Here is a 5182-nt window from a genome sequence, read left to right as displayed (position 1 = left end):
TTCTCTCTGTTCTTCATTAAAAACATGTGATCCCCCCACAAAAATCCTCCACCCCCCCGGCCACCAATAATACCGGTCCTTTATTCCAATAAGCTTTCTGTTATTTACTCGTTGCTTCTTCTAAGGTATCGAAGGGTTTTCATTATCAATAATTGTCTCATTACAAAAATAAAATTTCCACTCTAACTCTGTTTCAAGGTTGCAAATTGGCTATTATCATAGTTATACCACAAAACTGAGTTATTTGCTCTTGTTGAACGATTTGTTTACCCAAATTGAATAACATTGAACATCATTTCAGCCTAATACTATGACGTAAGAAAAAACCACAAGCAACCGGTCAGGAAGTGATGTCATAATAGAAAAAAAAATCACAAAAAAAGAAATATAGAATCCGCGAACATCAAGGTCTGCTAGGTAACGGAAAGGGCTAAACTGATGGAATCTTAACTGATGGAATTAAGTAAGAAAAGTCACGCGAGTAGATGTTAGTATGGTATCTCCAAAAGCTGCCACTCAATAGAATGTTGGCAAGTGCCTTCCCCATAAGCCCCCCGCAAATTCCATATTTCATCAAGGAGAACGCTGCGATTTGCGGTGTTGTTCTGTCTTCTGTTTTGCATTGGTTTCTTTGTTTTGTTTTGCTTTTTCTTGTGAGGTATTGCGGTCAATAAATATGCGTTATTATCCAAGCGTGAGGTCAAGAGGACTGGATTTTGGCCGAGTTCTTTTTTTTTAACATTTTTATGGACCTCGACTTCGTCTCGGTCCATAAAAATGTGACAAAAGAACGAGCCTAATATTCAGCCATCTTGAACGAACAAGCTTGGTTAATAAAGGATTTATCATATTACAAAAAGATTTCGCTTTATTAAGAGTTAAGAATGACTTGTTTCCTTCGAGGGGTGGGAAAGAAAGCCAACTGTGTTTGTAGCACAACAAACTCACGACTGTCGTGCCTGCTTTCTATTACAGTGGAACCTCGATTTAACGAACCTCTATTTAACGAAGTCCTCGATATAACGAACGATATCCTATGTCCCAGCCAAAGTTATAGTAAAATGCATGGAATAGAACCTCGTTATAACGAACCTCGATGTAACGAATTCTTCGATATAGCGAACATAATCCGGAAGGCCAAACGTAAAATCTACCTCGATATAACGAATTCCAATGTCAACACACGACAGAAGATAAATGCTGAACAGATCAACAGTCAACAAATCCTTTAATCCTTATGGTAAAGAGACAGCAACTTTTCAGACAAATTAAGGCTTATTATGTTACAGACGTTGGCGCGATAGTATTTCGACAGCAATTAACCTCTGCTTTATCTTCTTTGTATCTTATTAGTTCTCTTAACGTCTTCACTTTCGAAGGCTTCTTGTGATAAAACGAATATGTAGCCAGAATTTCAAGTCCAATGCCCTTGTTTCTCCGTTTACCAGTCACTTCCACAGAAGTCAATTTTCTGTAGACAGTAATCTTAATGTTGCAACAAATTTTAAATCGCTGCTCTGAACGTGTCGTTTTTTTGTACCGTAAAGAAAAGCTGAGCGTCTGCTCAAAAGTGAAAATAATTGACAATGCAAGTCACCATGCTTAATAAATGAATTGCATCTCAAAACGCGGCACTTCGGGGTGACGAATTTTGCATTGAATTGCGTGACAGAAGTCACTTGTGTTACAAATCAATCATTAACTATGACCTCGATATAGCGAACCTTGAGTAATTTCCCCTCAAATTCGTTATATCGAGGTTTTCGACTTGAAGAACCCTCGATTTAACGACCAAATTAAGTCAGTCCCCAGCGACTTCGTTAAATCGAAGTTCCACCGTAAATCTGTATAAGAAGACAAAAGTAGGAAAAAGGAAAACACGAGATTTAACGAACGCAAAGCTTATTCAAGTACGGACATCCTGTTGATTCACCATTCTGTTTTGAACTTGACTAACAGTTATACGGTTTTCAAAAATGTGACTTATCGGTTTCCGTGGTTGTTTGTAACTCGTGAGAGTCAAGTTGGTCCTGACAGCCTGAAAGCACGCTTCCGCCTCCAAGGACACGTGCAGACGTTTGACCACTGTGTTGACCGAGTGGTCAAACGTCTGCGCGTGTTTGAACGTTTAAGTAATGGCTAAGTAGCGTTTCCTTTACAGATTTCAATGAACGTTTCGTTTTTTTCTCCGCATTTTTGGTTTGACATTGGTTGTATTGTATGTTTTCCTTTGAGATTTTGCGCCGGAAATTGTTACTCAGTTGACCAAATTTGATCTCCGTGCGCATGCTCAACGTAGACCGCCCAGTTGTTCCGGTCACGCAAACAGGTAAAGTGTAATTTCCAATAGTTTCCCCAAAGTAAAGTGATCGATGTACTTGCTTATGTACTATCAGTTGAATATAATTATAGTTAATAAATAACTCTGAGACTTTTTAAATTTGCCCTCGGTAAGAATAACTTAAATTATCAAATATAAGTACCGAGATTTACTTAGTGCAAACTCGCCGAATAAAAATCGTCTCTCTTCGATGAGAAGTAGTTCCTGATTGGTCATTCGATTTTTCTCACGGTGAAACTAGTGAGCTATCCCTTGAATCCTTCCTTAAAAGTTCGACTCAGTATTAAATGGTATTTATTTCACCCTGAATTCACCACAAAATTACATTGTCATTATTTCTGAAATCTAGAGTTCTACGCAAAAAAAATTTACTGAATTACTATGTTCAGATTGGTACATCATCGTTATTGTTTTCGTTATCTTTATTTTGACTTACTGCGGTGGTAGCGGGTCGCGGAAGGACTTTTATTTCCTTTTGTTTTGAATTTTCTTTCTTTTGTCCTTCAGGAGGGTCGCTCATTGCTACTGGTTGTGTATTGTTTGAATTCGCTGTTTGGTTTTTCTTGCAGAAAATTCTCCAAAGAAATTCGCGAAAGTCGCTCATCTGAACGATGTAAATTACAACGTTCATTGCACTGTTGAAATAGACTATGGCACCAAACCCATAGCGTGATCTAAAATCAGTTTGAAAATCACGGTATGGTTTTGCTATATGATTGTAAAGTAAATTGACCAAGAAGAAGAAATAGGAGACGATGAAGGCAAACGCGATGAAGATGAGAAGAGTCATTCCCTTTCCTCTCGTGGCTATCAGCTTGGTCTTAAAAGCATTGTTCAACCCTGTGATCACCGCACGGTTCCCTCTGATCCATATTGTTTTAAGAAGGCAGAAGTTGACGAAGGTTATAAAACCTCCCGGAAGAATTCGAATGTACTGTACCACGACGACAACCAGGGGCATTCTGAACGAGTAAAATTGATACTTGTAAAAGCAGATAGTTGTATAATGAGTCTGGTTTATATCCTGCCTTATTCCACCATATGGGGTGGCTGCTAGCAGCATAAAGACCATTCCAAACACCCAAGCCCAAATGCCACTTCGAAGTGATTTGGTGGTATATAAAAGTACGTGGAATCGCGCGCGTTGATAAGTGCTTTTCAAGGCTGATTACAATCAGATTGTTGATTGTAATGGATGAGAAAATAAAATTTAAATACCGAACTAACTTACATGCCCAGCCATTTGGAAATACATCGAATAAAATTTGAATGCATACTACAGTCCAACCCCTATTAAGCGGCCACCCTAGGGGAAATGGAAAGTGGCCGCTTAATAGGCCGGGTTCGTCAGGAATTGGTCTAAAACTTACGTAAAACGTCCATGTATTCAAATACAAGCATGCTTAAAGGCTTTTAAGCTCTGCTGGACGCAATAAAGCGTTTAAAAATCGCACAAAACCAATTTTAAGAAAATGCTGAGATAAGGTCACAACATGACAACATGACTCACTTACATTGAAAAGTTAGCGACATGTAACGACATGGTAATATTAATTCAGTGATTAATTGCATAAATTCAATTTTAAGGAAATCTGACGATGAGGTTTCAGCGAGAACCAATAGCACATATAAAATTCTCGATATTGACAAAACTATCATAAATGTCGCGAAAGCAAAAGATCGTTACTTGAAATAATCCTGGAGAGTCGTTTGTCGCTTTGGAGCTCGAAGGTTTAAAAATGTATCAGTCGTTGCTGTCTATTTCGGATTCTTATCTGTCATCGCCTTATCACAAACAAATCCAAAGCACGCGTATTTATTTTTGGGTGGCCGCTTAACAGGGGTAAAAAACAATAAAAACCACCATCGGGATGACCAAAAGGTAGCCGCAGTCGCTTAATAGGGGCCGTTTAATATGGGTTTCATTTATAGTATTTAACTGAAAATAATTTCGGGACTTTCATGATAACTGGCCGTTTAATAGGTGGCCGCTTAATAGGGATTGGACTGTAGTGGAATAGATATTGCACTAGCTAGTATCCGAAAGTGATAAACTTCTCACATATAAATTGAAATTTCTCACGAAAGGGCTCTTTTCGACTGGGTATCGCTTTTGGATTGGCTTCTTCCAAAGAAAGTAGAAAATTAAACTGTTGCCCAAAGATCCCACGATGCTTATAGTTGCGAGAAATGAACAGAGGACGTATTTCACGGTGGGATCAACAGGCATGAAAACGTACACCACTGAAACGTTTGTGGTACAATTTTTTCCGGTAGTATGAACTGTTTCCTGACTTGTTCCACAGTTGGCACCATGTTTTATCCCTGTTCTTGAGTATCAGGCTATTAGGAAATAATAGAAAAAAAAAGAGAGGTACAGTTAAGAAAATACTTTGCTCGGACGCGTGCCCGGAAGACTGGATCGAGTACATGAAGTCGAGGCTGGCACTTAGAAATAGGCCATTTTGTAAAATAAGTTGTGGTTAATCATCGTGGTAAATAACACTTTAGAAAAGAAATGTTTGTCTTACGATGTGGTCCGGCCTATGATGTGGATCGCGACGTTTGGACAGGGTCCTATATACTACTAGTCTTCTTCAGACGATGAGCTCGTCGCCTGAAGAAGACTAGCGGTATGCAGTCGAAACGTCGCAATCCACATCAGTAGTGATTACAAGTAACCGGCCATTTTCGATATAGTAAAATTCAAACTTGGCTTCGCGAGGCTTGGGGATTAAAACAAAAGAAATCACATCGAAGTTTAGGGATAAATAATTAGTTTCTTTGGTTTATTCCCCCAAGCCGCGGAGCCATGTTAGAATCTTCATATATAGAAAATGG

General features: G+C 38.8%; 1 pseudogene; it reads right to left on the bottom strand.

The window, feature by feature from the left end:
- Positions 1-2726: 2726 nt before the first annotated feature.
- LOC148724038 (uncharacterized) lies at positions 2727-3884 on the bottom strand (annotated as a pseudogene).
- Between the last annotated feature and the right edge of the window lie 1298 nt (positions 3885-5182).

Source organism: Stylophora pistillata, chromosome 9 (assembly GCF_964205215.1).
Source record: "Stylophora pistillata chromosome 9, jaStyPist1.2, whole genome shotgun sequence".
In the NCBI taxonomy this organism is placed as follows: domain Eukaryota; kingdom Metazoa; phylum Cnidaria; class Anthozoa; order Scleractinia; family Pocilloporidae; genus Stylophora; species Stylophora pistillata.
This window is presented reverse-complemented; position numbering and strand designations above follow the sequence as displayed.